The sequence below is a fragment of the Ranitomeya variabilis genome, chromosome 1, assembly GCF_051348905.1.
Source record: "Ranitomeya variabilis isolate aRanVar5 chromosome 1, aRanVar5.hap1, whole genome shotgun sequence".
Classification (NCBI taxonomy): domain Eukaryota; kingdom Metazoa; phylum Chordata; class Amphibia; order Anura; family Dendrobatidae; genus Ranitomeya; species Ranitomeya variabilis.
The window spans coordinates 46,570,130-46,588,936 of record NC_135232.1 but is presented as its reverse complement, the minus strand read 5'-3'; positions in this window follow the sequence as shown (position 1 = coordinate 46,588,936).

The window sequence follows — 18,807 nt, the reverse complement described above, 5'->3', positions numbered from 1 at the left end:
TTTTGGTCCACAGAGTCATGTGAGGTCTTTTTTTGCGGGAAGAGTTGACGTTTTTATTGGTAACATTTTCGGACACGTGACAGTTTTTGATCGCTTTTTATTCCGATTTTTGTGAGGCAGAATGACAAAAAAACAGCTATTCATGAATTTCTTTTGAGGGGGCGTTTATACCGTTCCACGTTTGGTAAAATTGATAAAGCAGTTTTATTCTTGGGGTCAGTATGATTACAGCGATACCTCATTTATATCTTTTTTTTATGTTTTGGTGCTTATATACGATAAAAACTATTTTATAGAATAAATTATTATTTTGGCGTCGCTTTATTCTAAGGACTATAACTTTTTTCTTTTTTCTTTGATGACACTGTATGGCAGCTCGTTTTTTGTGGGACAAGATGACGTTTTCAGCGGTACCATGGTTATTTCTATCCATCTTTTTAATCGCGTGTTATTCCACTTTGTGTTTCGCAGTATGATAATAAAGCGTTGTTTTTTGCCTCGTTTTTTTTTTTCCTACGGTGTTCACTGAACTAGTGGGACAGTTTTATAGGTTGGGTCGTTACGGACGTGGCAATACTAAATATGTGTACTTTTATTGTTTTTTATTATTATTATTTAGATAAAGAAATGTATTTATGGGAATAATTTTTTTTTCTTTATTTAGGAATTTTTTTTTTTTTTTTAGACATGTGGAAATTTTTTTTTTTACATTTTTACTTTGTCCCGGGGGGGACATCACAGATCGCTGATCTGACAGTTTGCACAGCACTCCGTCAGATCAGCTATCTGACTTACAGTGCTGCAGGCTTACCAAGCACTTGCTCTGAGCAGGCACTTGGTAAGCCACTCCCTGCAGGACCCGGATGCAGCCCCGTGGCCATTTTAGATCCGGGGACTGCAGGGAGAGGAGGTAAGAGACTCTTGGAGCAACGCGATCACATCGCGTTGCTCCGAGGGTCTCAGGGAAGCATGCAGGGAGCCCCCTCCCTGCGCGATGTTTCCCTATACCGCCGGAACACTGTGATCATGTTTGATCGCAGTGTGCTGGGGGTTAATGTGCCGGGGGCGGTCCGTGACCGCTCCTGGCACATAGTGCTGGATGTCAGCTGCGATAGTCATAGCTCCCCCTATGACGATCGCATATGACGTACTATCCCGTTGGTGGGAATTAAGGCCTCGACGGGATAGTACATCATATGGGATTAAGGGATTAATAACGAGTGTCCCACGACGATCTCCCCTATAGAACAGTGACATCGGTTGATGTCACTGCTCTATAGGACCTTTAGTGACACACTGACAGGAGACAATGGCTCCTGCAGTGCATCACTGAGAGGTTACTAGAGTTTAAAGTCTCATTTTATGGCAATTGCTGTGTGGGAAAATTTCTCACACAGCAATGCCAAAAGTGAGACTATGGACTATTTTTTTTACAGCGGCAGAGGAATACAGTGCAGAAGGATACTTTCCTCCCGTCATTGTATTCCTAGAGCCCCTAGAGAGTGGTCGCATCAGCTGATGCTGCCGTTCTCCATGGGAGATCGTCGTGGGACACTCGTGGATTTCTGCGGATCAGGGAGTATATTGGTTGTTTGTTATTTTAATCTTTTTTTACAGATGACACTGGCTTCGGGGATCAAAATGACAAGTGATGGTGAATATGTACTTTATGTTATATGTCCTGTATGTCTATATGTATGTATTGTATGTAATGTATGAATGTATTGTGTCATGATCTCCATGGCCAGAGAACTAGCATAAGCCTCAATAGGAACAAGCTCTTGGAAGATGTAACTGTACTGACCATGAACTAAACCTACCGCATCATCTAGAAGTAGCCAGGTAGCATGTCCTACTTTTTATCCCTATATGCCCAGCGCCGGCCGGAGAACTAAATAATGCTAGCAGAGGGAAATATAAGACCTGACTCACCTCTAGAGAAATGCCCAAAAAGGAGACAGAAGCCCCCCACATATATTGGCGGTGATATGAGATGAAACAACAAACGCAGCAGGAAAATAGTTTTAGCAAATTTGAGGTCCGCTTTCTAGATAGCAGAAGACAGAAAGCATACTTTCATGGTCAGTAGAAAACCCTAACAAAACACATCCAGAAATTACTTTAGGACTCTGGCATTAACTCATAATACCAGAGTGGCAATTCCTGATCAACAAGAGCTTTCCAGACACAGTAACGAAACTGCAGCTGTGAACTGGAACCAAAATACAAAAACAAAACATGGACGAATGTCCAACTTATCTAGTAGATGTCTGGGAGCAGGAACAAGCACAGAGAGGCTTCTGATAACATTGTTGACCGGCAAGCATCTAACAGAGAAGCCAGGTTATATAGCGACACCCAGATCTAATCAGAACAGGTGAACAGGGAAGATGATGTCACAAGTTCAATTCCACCAGTAGCCACCGGGGGAGCCCAGAATCCAAATTCACAACAGTACCCCCCCCTCAAGGAGGGGGCACCGAACCCTCACCAGAACCACCAGGGCGATCAGGATGGGCCCTATGAAAGGCACGAACCAGATCAGAGGCATGAACATCAGATGCAGTGACCCAAGAATTATCCTCCTGGCCGTATCCCTTCCACTTGACCAGATACTGGAGTCTCCGTCTGGAAACACGGGAGTCTAGGATTTTTTCCACAACGTACTCCAACTCACCCTCAACCAACACCGGAGCAGGAGGCTCAACGGAAGGCACAACCGGTGCCTCATACCTGCGCAATAACGACCGATGAAAAACGTTATGAATAGAAAAGGATGCAGGGAGGTCCAAACGGAAGGAAACAGGGTTAAGAATCTCCAATATTTTATACGGACCGATGAACCGAGGCTTAAACTTAGGAGATGAGACCCTCATAGGGACAAAACGAGAAGACAACCACACCAAATCTCCAACACAAAGCCGAGGACCAACACGACGGTGACGGTTGGCAAAAAGCTGAGTCTTCTCCTGGGACAACTTTAAATTGTCCATCACCTGCCCCCAGATATGATGCAATCTCTCCACCACCGCATCCACTCCAGGACAATCCGAGGATTCCATCTGACCGGAGGAAAATCGAGGGTGGAACCCCGAATTACAGAAAAACGGGGACACCAAAGTGGCAGAGCTGGCCCGATTATTGAGGGCGAACTCCGCCAATGGCAAAAAAGCAACCCAATCATCCTGGTCAGCAGACACAAAACACCTCAGATATGTCTCCAGGGTCTGATTAGTCCGCTCGGTCTGGCCATTAGTCTGAGGGTGAAAAGCAGACGAAAAAGACAAATCTATGCCCATCCTAGCACAGAATGCCCGCCAAAATCTAGACACAAATTGGGTTCCTCTGTCAGAAACGATATTCTCAGGAATACCATGCAAACGAACAACATTTTGAAAAAACAGGGGCACCAACTCGGAAGAAGAAGGCAATTTGGGCAGGGGAACCAAATGGACCATCTTAGAAAAACGGTCACACACCACCCAGATGACAGACATCTTCTGAGAAACAGGCAGATCTGAAATAAAATCCATCGAGATGTGTGTCCAAGGCCTCTTAGGAATAGGCAAGGGCAACAATAATCCACTAGCCCGAGAACAACAAGGCTTGGCCCGAGCACAAACGTCACAAGACTGCACAAAGCCTCGCACATCTCGTGACAGGGAAGGCCACCAGAAGGATCTTGCCACCAAATCCCTGGTACCAAAAATTCCAGGATGACCTGCCAATGCAGAAGAATGTACCTCAGAGATGACTCTACTGGTCCAATCATCAGGAACAAACAACCTATCAGGCGGACAACGATCCGGTCTATCCGCCTGAAACTCCTGCAAGGCCCGCCGCAGGTCTGGAGAAACGGCTGACAAGATAACTCCCTCCTTAAGAATACCTGTGGGGTCAGAGTTGCCGGGTGAATCAGGCTCAAAACTCCTAGAAAGGGCATCCGCCTTAACATTCTTAGAACCCGGTAGGTACGATACCACAAAATTAAACCGAGAGAAAAATAATGACCAGCGCGCCTGTCTAGGATTCAGGCGCCTGGCGGTCTCAAGATAGATCAAATTTTTGTGGTCAGTCAATACCACCACCTGATGTCTGGCCCCCTCGAGCCAATGGCGCCACTCCTCAAACGCCCACTTCATGGCCAAAAGCTCCCGATTCCCAACATCATAATTCCGCTCAGCGGGCGAAAATTTACGGGAAAAGAAGGCACAAGGCCTCATCACGGCGCAGTCAGAACTTTTCTGCGACAACACTGCCCCAGCCCCGATCTCAGAAGCGTCGACCTCAACCTGAAAAGGAAGAGTCACATCAGGCTGACGCAACACAGGGGCAGAAGAAAAACGGCGCTTAAGCTCCTGAAAGGCCTCCACAGCATCAGGGGACCAATTAGCAACATCAGCACCCTGTCTAGTCAAATCGGTCAATGGCTTAACGACATCCGAAAAACCAGAAATAAATCGACGATAAAAGTTGGCAAAGCCCAAAAATTTCTGAAGACTTTTAAGAGAAGAGGGCTGCGTCCAATCACAAATAGCTTGAACCTTGACAGGATCCATCTCAATGGAAGAGGGAGAAAAAATATATCCCAAAAAGGAAATTCTCTGAACCCCAAAAACGCACTTAGAACCCTTGACACACAGAGAATTAGACCGCAAAACCTGAAAAACCCTCTTAACTTGCCGGACATGAGAGTCCCAATCATCCGAAAAAATCAGAATATCATCCAGATACACTATCATAAATTTATCCAAAAAATCGCGGAAAATATCATGCATAAAGGACTGGAAGACTGAAGGGGCATTAGAAAGACCAAAAGGCATCACCAAATACTCAAAGTGGCCCTCGGGCGTATTAAATGCGGTTTTCCACTCATCCCCCTGCCTGATCCGCACCAAATTATACGCCCCACGGAGATCAATCTTAGAGAACCACTTGGCCCCCTTTATGCGAGCAAACAAATCAGTCAGCAACGGCAATGGGTATTGATATTTAACCGTGATTTTATTCAAAAGCCGATAATCAATACATGGTCTCAAAGAGCCGTCTTTTTTTGACACAAAGAAAAAACCGGCTCCTAAGGGAGATGACGATGGACGAATATGTCCCTTTTCCAAGGACTCCTTTATATATTCTCGCATAGCAGTATGTTCAGGCACAGACAGATTAAATAAACGACCCTTTGGGTATTTACTACCCGGAATTAAATCTATAGCACAATCGCACTCACGGTGCGGAGGTAGCGAACCCAGCTTGGGTTCTTCAAAGACGTCACGATAATCAGACAGGAACTCAGGGATTTCAGAGGGAATAGATGATGAAATGGACACCAAAGGTACGTCCCCATGAGTCCCCTTACATCCCCAGCTCAACACAGACATAGCTCTCCAGTCAAGGACTGGGTTGTGAGACTGCAGCCATGGCAATCCTAGCACCAAATCATCATGTAGATTATACAGCACCAGAAAACGAATAGTCTCCTGGTGATCCGGATTAATACACATAGTCACTTGTGTCCAGTATTGTGGTTTATTATTAGCCAATGGGGTGGAGTCAATCCCCTTCAGAGGAATAAGAGTCTCCAAAGGCTCTAAATCATACCCACAACGATTGGCAAAGGACCAATCCATAAGACTCAAAGCGGCGCCAGAGTCAATATAGGCGTCCGTAGTAATAGATGACAAAGAGCAAATCAGGGTCACAGACAAAATAAATTTAGACTGTAAAGTGCCAATGGGAACGGATTTATCAAGCTTTTTAGTACGCTTAGAGCATGCTGATATAACATGAGTAGAATCCCCACAATAGAAACACAACCCATTTTTCCGTCTAAAATTCTGCCGCTCGCTTCTGGACAGAATTCTATCACACTGCATGTTTTCTGGCGTCTTCTCAGTGGACACCGCCAGATGGTGCACTGGTTTGCGCTCCTGCAGACGCCTATCGATCTGAATGGCCATTGTCATGGACTCATTCAGACTTGCAGGCACAGGGAACCCCACCATAACATCCTTAATGGCATCAGAAAGACCCTCTCTGAAAGTAGCCGCCAAGGCACACTCATTCCACTGAGTAAGCACAGACCATTTACGGAATCTTTGGCAGTAAATTTCAGCTTCATCTTGCCCCTGCGATAGGGACATCAAAGTTTTTTCTGCCTGAAGTTCCAAATGAGGTTCCTCATAAAGCAAGCCCAAGGCCAGAAAAAACACATCCACATTGCGCAACGCAGGATCCCCTGGTGCCAATGCAAAAGCCCAATCTTGAGGGTCGCCGCGGAGCAAGGAAATCACAATCCCAACCTGCTGTGCAGGGTCTCCAGCAGAACGAGATTTCAGGGACAAAAATAACTTACAATTATTTCTAAAATTCTGAAAGCTAGATCTATTCCCTGAGAAGAATTCCGGCAAAGGAATTCTCGGCTCTGATACCGGAGCATGAACAACAAAATCTTGCAAACTTTGTACTTTCGTGGCTAGATTATTCAAACCTGCAGTTACACTCTGTAGATCCATTATAGACAGGTGAACATAGAGCCATTCAAAGATTAGAAGGAGAGAGAAAAAAAAGAAAGACTGCAGCATAGACAGACTGGCAAGTGATCCAATTAAGAGCACACTAACTACTAGAGAAAAAAAAAAAAAAAATTTTCAGCAGACTTCTTATTTCTCTCCTTTCTCAGCCAAGGATTTTAACCCTTTAGTGGGCCGGTCAAACTGTCATGATCTCCATGGCCAGAGAACTAGCATAAGCCTCAATAGGAACAAGCTCTTGGAAGATGTAACTGTACTGACCATGAACTAAACCTACCGCATCATCTAGAAGTAGCCAGGTAGCATGTCCTACTTTTTATCCCTATATGCCCAGCGCCGGCCGGAGAACTAAATAATGCTAGCAGAGGGAAATATAAGACCTGACTCACCTCTAGAGAAATGCCCAAAAAGGAGACAGAAGCCCCCCACATATATTGGCGGTGATATGAGATGAAACAACAAACGCAGCAGGAAAATAGTTTTAGCAAATTTGAGGTCCGCTTTCTAGATAGCAGAAGACAGAAAGCATACTTTCATGGTCAGTAGAAAACCCTAACAAAACACATCCAGAAATTACTTTAGGACTCTGGCATTAACTCATAATACCAGAGTGGCAATTCCTGATCAACAAGAGCTTTCCAGACACAGTAACGAAACTGCAGCTGTGAACTGGAACCAAAATACAAAAACAAAACATGGACGAATGTCCAACTTATCTAGTAGATGTCTGGGAGCAGGAACAAGCACAGAGAGGCTTCTGATAACATTGTTGACCGGCAAGCATCTAACAGAGAAGCCAGGTTATATAGCGACACCCAGATCTAATCAGAACAGGTGAACAGGGAAGATGATGTCACAAGTTCAATTCCACCAGTAGCCACCGGGGGAGCCCAGAATCCAAATTCACAACAGTATTGTATGTAGTATGTATGTAGTATGTTTGTAGTATGCAGTATGTATGTTGTATGTATTTTGTATGCATGTTGTATGTACGTAGTATGTATGTAGTATGTATGTGTGTTGTATGCATGTAGTATGTATGTAGTATGTATGTAGTATGTATGTAGTATGTATGTATGTAGTATGTAGTATGTATGTAGTATGTATGTATGTAGTATGTATGTAGTATGTTGTATGTATGTATGTAGTATGTATGTATATAGTATGTGTGCATGTAGTTTTTATGTAGTATGTATGTAGTATGTATGTAGTATGTTTGTATGTAGTATGTATGTATGTAGTATGTATGTATGTATGTAGTATGTATGTATGTATGTAGTATGTATGTATGTAGTATGTTTGTATGTAGTATGTATATATGTAGCATGTATGTAGTTTGTTTATGTTTTTTTACATTCAGCACATTAGCCGGATGATGGTACTACTACTGTCCCATCATTGGCTAATGTGTCAATCACTGCCATTGAAGCAGGCATAGCCTGATGGGACTCGTGCCTGCACACAAATAAAAAGATCCCCGGCAGACCGCACAGACCCCCAGCAGGCCGCACAGACCCCCGAGAGGCCCGTACAGACCCCTGGCAGGTGGCACAGACCCCCGGCAGGCAGCACAGACCCCCGGCAGGCGCATACAGACCCACGGCAGGCCGCACAGCCCCCCGGCAGGCTACACAGACCCACGAGAGGCCCGTACAGACCCTTGGCAGGCCACACAGACCCCCGGCAGGCCTGCACAGACCCCCGGCAGGCCGCACAGACCCCCAGCAGGCCCGTACAGACCCCCAGCAGGCCCACACAGACCTCCCCATGGTCATGCACAGACCCCGCCTGCACACACAGACATGCAGTCTCCGCCCATGCACCGCACACACTCCATTATAGTGCATCATTGCACTACAGGAACTTCCAATTCCAGTATCCGATATCTTAAAAGTATCGGAACTCAGTATCGGAAATCCGATACAACGAATATCGTCCGATACCCCATATTTGCAGTATCAGAATGCTCAACACTACTAATAAATGAAAAATAAATTGTTTTAAAATTCATACCTCGGGGATATTTGGTATCCAAGGTTAATATCCAGTGGGCTTCCCTTATAGTTAATTGTTTCTGCCAAATACCCCCCCCCCCTTGGATGGAATGATCAACCTTTTCAATCTCAAAAAAAGACAAACAAGACAAGTCTCCTCTATGTAATGTACTGAAATGTTTAGCTGCCCCAGAGTAACCAGAATTGCCACTGCTGATATTACCAATATGTTCAGCTATTCTTTTCTTGAGTTTACGTGTGGTTTAACCTACATACAGTTATATGAAAAAGTTTGGGCACCCCTATTAATCTTAAGCTTAATGTTTTATAAAAATTGTTTTTTTTGCAACAGCTATTTCAGTTTCATATATCTAATAACTGTTGGACACAGTAATGTTTCTGTCTTGAAATGAGGTTTATTGTACTAACAGAAAATGTGCAATCTGCATTCAAACAAAATTTGACAGGTGCATAAGTATGGGCACCCTTATCATTTTCTTATTTTTAATACTCCTACCTACTTTTTACTGACTTACTAAAGCACTTTTTTGGGTTTTGTAACCTCATTGAGCTTTGAACTTCATAGCCAGGTGTATGCAATCATGAGAAAAGCTACTTAAAGTGGCCACTTGCAAGTTGTTCTCCTGTTTGAATCTCCTCTGCAGAGTGGCATCATGGGCTCCTCAAAACAACTGTCAAAACAAAATGATCTGAAAACAAAGATTATTCAACATAGTTGTTCAGGGGAAGGATACAAAAAGCTGTCTCAGAGATTTAACCTGTCAATTTCCACTCTGAGGAACATAGTAAGGAAATGGAAGAACACAGGTACAGTTCTTGTTAAGGCCAGAAGTGGCAGGCCAAGAAAAACATCAGAAAGGCAGAGAAGAAGAATGGTGAGATCAGTCAAGGACAATCCTCAGACCACCTCCAGAGAGCTGCAGCATCAACTTGCTGCAGATGGTGTCACTGTGCATCTGTCAACTATACAACACACTGTGTTTTTTTGCCGCCATGCATAACGCCTTTTTGTATGACCAAACAACTCAATCTTGGTTTCATCAGTCCACAGGACCTTCTTCCAAAAAGAAATTGGCTTCTCCAAATGTGCTTTTGCATACCTCAGCCGACTCGGTTTGTGGCGTGCTTGCAAAAACGGCTTCTTTCGCATCACTCTCCCATACAGCTTCTCCTTGTGCAAAGTGCGTTGTATAGTTGACCGATGCACAGTGACACCTTCTGCAGCAAGTTGATGCTGCAGCTCTCTGGAGGTGGTCTGAGGATTGTCCTTGACTGATCTCACCATTCTTCTGTGCCTTTCTGATGTTTTTCTTGGCCTGCCACTTCTGGCCTTAACAAGAACTGTACCTGTGTTCTTCCATTTCCTTACTATGTTCCTCACAGTGGAAATTGACAGGTTAAATCTCTGAGACAGCTTTCTGTATCCTTCCCCTGAACAGCTATGTTGAATAATCTTTGTTTTCAGATCATTTGACAGTTGTTTTGAGGAGCCCATGATGCCACTCTGCAGAGGAGATTCAAACAGGAGAACAACTTGCAAGTGGCCACTTTAAGTAGCTTTTCTCATGATTGCATACACCTGGCTATGAAGTTCAAAGCTCAATGAGGTTAGAAAACCAAAAAAAGTGCTTTAGTAAGTCAGTAAAAAGTAGGTAGGAGTATTTAAAACAAGAAAATGATAAGGGTGCCCATACTTATGCACCTGTCAAATTTAGTTTGAATGCAGATTGCACATTTTCTGTTAGTACAATAAACCTCATTTCAAGGCAGAAACATTACTGTGTCCAACAGTAATATTGCGCCTTGCGCAGGCGTGTACTCCGGAGGACAGAGAATGAACTTCAATCCAATATTGCGGCCAGCATGCAGCCAGCGGGTAAGGAAAGGGTGAATCAAACACCCAAAAACCCCGCCCATATGACCCAAAACCGGTCCCGCCAAATTCAGGTGACAGGTTCCCTTTAAGCTTAAGATTAATAGGGGTGCCCAAACTTTTTCATATAACTGTATTGTAGAATGCAAATTTTGCAATATTTACAGTAAATTACGTGACTGGTCTTACAATTTATAAATGGTTTAATGGGATATGACAGACCCTCAGTAGAACTGAAAGTGCGTTTCTTATTATACTCATACTGACATACATTGCATCTGCTTAAAGCGCATTTATAAAAACCCGTGACTGAAAGCCAAGATGAAGGAGATTCCGTATTGCGTATCAAACTAGGTGATAGCATATCACCAAGTGATCTGCCTCTTTTAGCTACCACCTGACAACCACCATCTAAAATCATACGAAGGCGATCATCTTGATTTACCTCTGGTAGATATTTCTGAATAATGCCCTTGATGATATGAAACTGAAGGCTATGGAAAAATGATATTGGAGGAAGAAACTGGCTTTGATGTTTTCCCTATGCCATACAAAAAATTATCACGTGGAGTATTGTGCACTTTCTCAAATGCTCGGTTAACCCTGGTTCTATTGTATCCTCTGTCTTTCAATCTATTTTTTATAACATTACTTTCCCTGACAAAAAAATCCTCATTAGAACAAATCCTTCTAGCTCTGATGAATGCCCCCTTGGGGATAGCATGCGTCACGTGTCTAGGGTGTGAACTAGAGGCTAGAAGGATAGTATTACCAGCAGTATCTTTCCTATATAGGGATGACTCCACTTTATTGGCAATAGGGTTGCCATGTAACACAATATTCAAAAAAGGAATATCAATAGTTAAATTGCTGCATGAGAACCGAACATTGCAATTGTTGGTATTCAAATACAAAACAAAATCCGAATATGCGGATGCACTCCCTTTTCAAACTAGGAGTACATCATCCACATATCTGCAGCGCCCCAGAGTCCTGGTCATTGCAGTAACGTCGCTCTGCCACTAAGGGGAGTAACGTTACATCTGATTGCACTAAAAGAGTTCACCTGATCAGGTAACACACACTACACTTCACACTCCGGCCACCAGGGGGGGTGGTTCTATCTAGTAGGCCACTCCTCACACTCTGGTAAAACTGGGGGTTGGACAGGAATAGAGTGAGAAGTAACTGGGGAGAGCTGGAGAGAGGACCTGTCAGGGATGGGATCCTGGCAGACTCCTTAGAGCAGAACAAACCAGTGAGCAACGGGAATACAGTTAAGAGGCATTAGGACCAGAAGGAGTCGTGCTGTTAGACCGAGGCAACATCCTTCTGAGGCGCAGCAGTCGGTGGCGGAACGCCGATCAAGTAAGAGACTTTAAGCTATACTGCAAACCACGGCTGGACAGCCAATTATAGGTTGGCTGTCTCACATATATCACCTAAGCAGACAACGGAGGCAGTTGTGGGAGAGGGGCGACTCTAGGGTCCCGGAAGAACTCCAGGCCTACCCCGTCATACGGGTGCGTCCTACCATATCATCTGGGGGACGGAGAGAACCAAAACATCAGAGACAGACAGAACCAGTTGTGAGGACTATCCCGGGAGCTCAGCAGGGAAGGACTACAACACATAGCGCTAGCAGGAAGGCACTGATTCTGTTATGGTTCTCAATGGCAAGAGAACATAGCCCAGCAAACATAAGTACTAGCTCTTGGAAGGATGGAAACTAAACTGACCATGAACTAAACCTGCCGCACAACTAGCAGTAGCCGGGTAGCGTTGCCTACGTTTTTTATCCCTAGACGCCCAGCGCCGGCCGGAGGACTAACTAATCCTGGCAGAGGAAAATATAGTCCTGGCTCACCTCTAGAGAAATTTCCCCGATAGGCAGACAGAGGCCCCCACATATATTGGCGGTGATTTTAGATGAAATGAGAAACGTAGTATGAAAATAGGTTTAGCAAAATTGAGGTCCGCTTACTAGATAGCAGGAAGACAGAAAGGGCACTTTCATGGTCAGCTGAAAACCCTATCAAAATACCATCCTGAAATTACTTTAAGACTCTAGTATTAACTCATAACATCAGAGTGGCAATTTCAGATCACAAGAGCTTTCCAGACACAGAAACGAAACTACAGCTGTGAACTGGAACAAAATGCAAAAACAAACGAGGACTAAAGTCCAACTTAGCTGGGAGTTGTCTAGCAGCAGGAACATGCACAGAAAGGCTTCTGATTACAATGTTGACCGGCATGGAAGTGACAGAGGAGCAAGGTTAAATAGCGACTCCCACATCCTGATGGAAACAGGTGAACAGAGGGGATGATGCACACCAGTTCAATTCCACCAGTGGCCACCGGGGGAGCCCAAAATCCAATTTCACAACAGTACCCCCCCCCTCAAGGAGGGAGCACCGAACCCTCACCAGAACCACCAGGGCGATCAGGATGAGCCCTATGAAAGGCACGGACCAGATCGGAGGCATGAACATCAGAGGCAGTCACCCAAGAATTATCCTCCTGACCGTATCCCTTCCATTTGACCAGATACTGGAGTTTCCGTCTGGAAACACGGGAGTCCAAGATTTTTTCCACAACGTACTCCAACTCGCCCTCAACCAACACCGGAGCAGGAGGCTCAACGGAAGGCACAACCGGTACCTCATACCTGCGCAACAATGACCGATGAAAAACATTATGAATAGAAAAAGATGCAGGGAGGTCCAAACGGAAGGACACAGGGTTAAGAATCTCCAATATCTTGTACGGGCCGATGAACCGAGGCTTAAACTTAGGAGAAGAAACCCTCATAGGGACAAAACGAGAAGACAACCACACCAAGTCCCCAACACAAAGCCGAGGACCAACCCGACGCCGGCGGTTGGCAAAAAGCTGAGTCTTCTCCTGGGACAACTTCAAATTGTCCACTACCTGCCCCCAAATCTGATGCAACCTCTCCACCACAGCATCCACTCCAGGACAATCCGAAGATTCCACCTGACCAGAAGAAAATCGAGGATGAAACCCCGAATTACAGAAAAAAGGAGACACCAAGGTGGCAGAGCTGGCCCGATTATTGAGGGCAAACTCCGCTAAAGGCAAAAAAGCAACCCAATCATCCTGATCTGCAGACACAAAACACCTCAAATATGTCTCCAAGGTCTGATTCGTCCGCTCGGTCTGGCCATTAGTCTGAGGATGGAAAGCAGACGAGAAAGACAAATCTATGCCCATCCTAGCACAGAATGCTCGCCAAAATCTAGACACGAACTGGGTTCCTCTGTCAGAAACGATATTCTCCGGAATACCATGCAAACGGACCACATTTTGAAAAAACAGAGGAACCAACTCGGAAGAAGAAGGCAACTTAGGCAGGGGAACCAAATGGACCATCTTAGAGAAACGGTCACACACCACCCAGATGACAGACATCTTCTGAGAAACAGGAAGATCCGAACTAAAATCCATCGAGATGTGCGTCCAGGGCCTCCTGGGGATAGGCAAGGGCAACAACAATCCACTAGCCCAAGAACAACAAGGCTTGGCCCGAGCACAAACGTCACAAGACTGCACAAAGCCTCGCACATCTCGAGACAGGGAAGGCCACCAGAAGGACCTTGCCACCAAATCCCTGGTACCAAAGATTCCAGGATGACCTGTCAACGCAGAAGAATGAACCTCAGAAATGACTTTACTGGTCCAATCATCAGGAACAAACAGTCTACCAGGTGGGCAACGATCAGGTCTATCCGCCTGAAACTCCTGCAAGGCCCGCCGCAGGTCTGGAGAAACGGCAGACAATATCACTCCATCCTTAAGGATACCTGTAGGTTCAGAGTTACCAGGGGAGTCAGGCTCAAAACTCCTAGAAAGGGCATCCGCCTTAACATTCTTAGAACCCGGCAGGTAGGACACCACAAAATTAAACCGAGAGAAAAACAACGACCAGCGCGCCTGTCTAGGATTCAGGCGTCTGGCGGACTCAAGATAAATTAGATTTTTGTGGTCAGTCAATACCACCACCTGATGTCTAGCCCCCTCAAGCCAATGACGCCACTCCTCAAAAGCCCACTTCATGGCCAAAAGCTCCCGATTCCCAACATCATAATTCCGCTCGGCGGGCGAAAATTTACGCGAGAAAAAGGCACAAGGTCTCATCACGGAACAATCGGAACTTCTCTGCGACAAAACTGCCCCAGCTCCGATTTCAGAAGCGTCGACCTCAACCTGAAAAGGAAGAGCAACATCAGGCTGACGCAACACAGGGGCGGAAGAAAAGCGGCGCTTAAGCTCCCGAAAGGCCTCCACAGCAGCAGGGGACCAATCAGCAACATCAGCACCCTTCTTAGTCAAATCAGTCAATGGTTTAACAACATCAGAAAAACCAGCAATAAATCGACGATAAAAGTTAGCAAAGCCCAAAAATTTCTGAAGACTCTTAAGACAAGAGGGTTGCGTCCAATCACAAATAGCCTGAACCTTGACAGGATCCATCTCGATGGAAGAGGGGGAAAAAATATATCCCAAAAAGGAAATCTTTTGAACCCCAAAAACGCACTTAGAACCCTTCACACACAAGGAATTAGACCGCAAAACCTGAAAAACCCTCCTGACCTGCTGGACATGAGAGTCCCAGTCATCCGAAAAAATCAAAATATCATCCAGATACACAATCATAAATTTATCCAAATAATCACGGAAAATGTCATGCATAAAGGACTGAAAGACTGAAGGGGCATTTGAAAGACCAAAAGGCATCACCAAATACTCAAAGTGGCCCTCGGGCGTATTAAATGCGGTCTTCCACTCATCCCCCTGCTTAATTCGCACCAAATTATACGCCCCACGGAGATCTATCTTAGAGAACCACTTGGCCCCCTTTATGCGAGCAAACAAATCAGTCAGCAGTGGCAACGGATATTGATATTTAACCGTGATTTTATTCAAAAGCCGATAATCAATACACGGTCTCAAAGAGCCATCTTTCTTAGCCACAAAGAAAAAACCGGCTCCTAAGGGAGATGACGAAGGACGAATATGTCCCTTTTCCAAGGACTCCTTTATATATTCTCGCATAGCAGCATGTTCAGGCACAGACAGATTAAATAAACGACCCTTAGGGTATTTACTACCCGGAATCAAATCTATGGCACAATCGCACTCCCGGTGCGGAGGTAATGAACCAAGCTTAGGTTCTTCAAAAACGTCACGAAATTCAGTCAAGAATTCAGGAATCTCAGAGGGAATAGATGATGAAATGGAAACCACAGGTACGTCCCCATGCGTCCCCTTACATCCCCAGCTTAACACAGACATAGCTTTCCAGTCAAGGACTGGGTTATGAGATTGCAGCCATGGCAATCCAAGCACCAACACATCATGTAGGTTATACAGCACAAGAAAGCGAATAATCTCCTGATGATCCGGATTAATCCGCATAGTTACTTGTGTCCAGTATTGTGGTTTATTACTAGCCAATGGGGTGGAGTCAATCCCCTTCAGGGGTATAGGAGTTTCAAGAGGCTCCAAATCATACCCACAGCGTTTGGCAAAGGACCAATCCATAAGACTCAAAGCGGCGCCAGAGTCGACATAGGCATCCGCGGTAATAGATGATAAAGAACAAATCAGGGTCACAGATAGAATAAACTTAGACTGTAAAGTGCCAATTGAAACAGACTTATCAAGCTTCTTAGTACGCTTAGAGCATGCTGATATAACATGAGTTGAATCAACGCAATAGAAGCACAACCCATTTTTTCGTCTTAAATTCTGCCGTTCACTTCTGGACAGAATTCTATCACATTGCATATTCTCTGGCGTCTTCTCAGTAGACACCGCCAAATGGTGCACAGGTTTGCGCTCCCGCAGACGCCTATCGATCTGGATAGCCATTGTCATGGACTCATTCAGACCCGCAGGCACAGGGAACCCCACCATAACATCCTTAATGGCATCAGAGAGACCCTCTCTGAAATTCGCCGCCAGGGCGCACTCATTCCACTGAGTAAGCACAGCCCATTTACGGAATTTCTGGCAGTATATTTCAGCTTCGTCTTGCCCCTGAGATAGGGACATCAAGGCCTTTTCCGCCTGAAGCTCTAACTGAGGTTCCTCATAAAGCAACCCCAAGGCCAGAAAAAACGCATCCACATTGAGCAACGCAGGATCCCCTGGAGCCAATGCAAAAGCCCAATCCTGAGGGTCGCCCCGGAGCAAGGAAATCACAATCCTGACCTGCTGAGCAGGATCTCCAGCAGAGCGAGATTTCAGGGACAAAAACAACTTGCAATTATTTTTAAAATTTTGAAAGCAAGATCTATTCCCCGAGAAAAATTCAGGCAAAGGAATTCTAGGTTCAGATATAGGAACATGAACAACAAAATCTTGTAAATTTTGAACTTTCGTGGTGAGATTATTCAAACCTGCAGCTAAACTCTGAATATCCATTTTTAACAGGTGAACACAGAGCCATTCCAGGATTAGAAGGAGAGAGAGAGAGAGAAAGGCTGCAATATAGGCAGACTTGCAAGAGATTCAATTACAAGCACACTCAGAACTGAAGGGAAGGGGAAAAAAAAAAAAAAAAAAATCTTCAGCAGACTTCTCTTTTCTCTCCTTTCTCTGTCAATTAATTTAACCCTTTTTGGCCGGTCAAACTGTTATGGTTCTCAATGGCAAGAGAACATAGCCCAGCAAACATAAGTACTAGCTCTTGGAAGGATGGAAACTAAACTGACCATGAACTAAACCTGCCGCACAACTAGCAGTAGCCGGGTAGCGTTGCCTACGTTTTTTATCCCTAGACGCCCAGCGCCGGCCGGAGGACTAACTAATCCTGGCAGAGGAAAATATAGTCCTGGCTCACCTCTAGAGAAATTTCCCCGATAGGCAGACAGAAGCCCCCACATATATTGGCGGTGATTTTAGATGAAATGAGAAACGTAGTATGAAAATAGGTTTAGCAAAATTGAGGTCCGCTTACTAGATAGCAGGAAGACAGAAAGGGCACTTTCATGGTCAGCTGAAAACCCTATCAAAATACCATCCTGAAATTACTTTAAGACTCTAGTATTAACTCATAACATCAGAGTGGCAATTTCAGATCACAAGAGCTTTCCAGACACAGAAACGAAACTACAGCTGTGAACTGGAACAAAATGCAAAAACAAACGAGGACTAAAGTCCAACTTAGCTGGGAGTTGTCTAGCAGCAGGAACATGCACAGAAAGGCTTCTGATTACAATGTTGACCGGCATGGAAGTGACAGAGGAGCAAGGTTAAATAGCGACTCCCACATCCTGATGGAAACAGGTGAACAGAGGGGATGATGCACACCAGTTCAATTCCACCAGTGGCCACCGGGGGAGCCCAAAATCCAATTTCACAACATGATTCCCACCTGTTAAGGAAACTCCGGATGTGCTCTCAGACCAGCCGGTCTCAGGCAGCCCAGTTGACAGCGTATTCCGGATTGAGGACCCTGAATTCATCAGTAAAGAGGTAAACAGACTGCACCCCTGTGTCCTTGTGATTGATTGCGTCCTGCACCACACACCGAACTGTCACATCTATTACTGTACGCCCCTCAGCAGGGTCACGGACCGGGCCTAGCCACCGTGACAACCCCAGAGCAGAGACTCGGAGGCCCGGTACCGGGTACCCCTCGGCCCTGCGGCAGTGGGGGCGCTACAACTTGGCGTCACGAACAGGATCTACTTAAGCCTGAAGAATCAGGTCATGTGTGCCTTGGAACTGTGATTTATTGTGCTTGGACTGTGTATTGCCATTTACCGCCAAAACTCGCCATTGCCGCGCACGGAGGGAGGAGCCTTATCTTCGTGGGCGGAACCGGCCAAAAGAAGCGCGGAACGGAAAGCGCGGTAAGGCGCCAATCCCGGAAGAGGAACTCCGACCTCCAGCAGGTTAGTGGGAGGAAGGGACAGCCATGTCCGAGTCGGGAGGAGAGGAGGTGGCGGCCATAGCCGCCGACGCAGGGGCAGCTCCGGTCCCCGCAGCGGGCGAAGCCGCGGCCCTAATACCACCACTGGCGGCCCCGGAGCCCGCTCCCCCCATCAGCCAGTCGGACACCGCCGCTACCACAAAGGCCATAATGCCCTTCTCTATGCCATACCTGCCCGGAGCGGCCTGGCTCCCGCGATACTCCGGGGAGTCACATACATTCACTGACTTTAAAGAAGGGCTCTGCAGCCTGCTCGAGTTCTATCCCCTGACCGAGCCTCAGAAGGTTCATATGATAATCGGCCAACTCTTTGGAGCAGCTCTGAGAGAAGTGAAGTCCTGGCCCGCCGCGGATAAGGGAACGGCACAGCAGGTTTTTGCAAAGCTTAAAGCCACCTTCGATACCCGTACAGCTACAGAA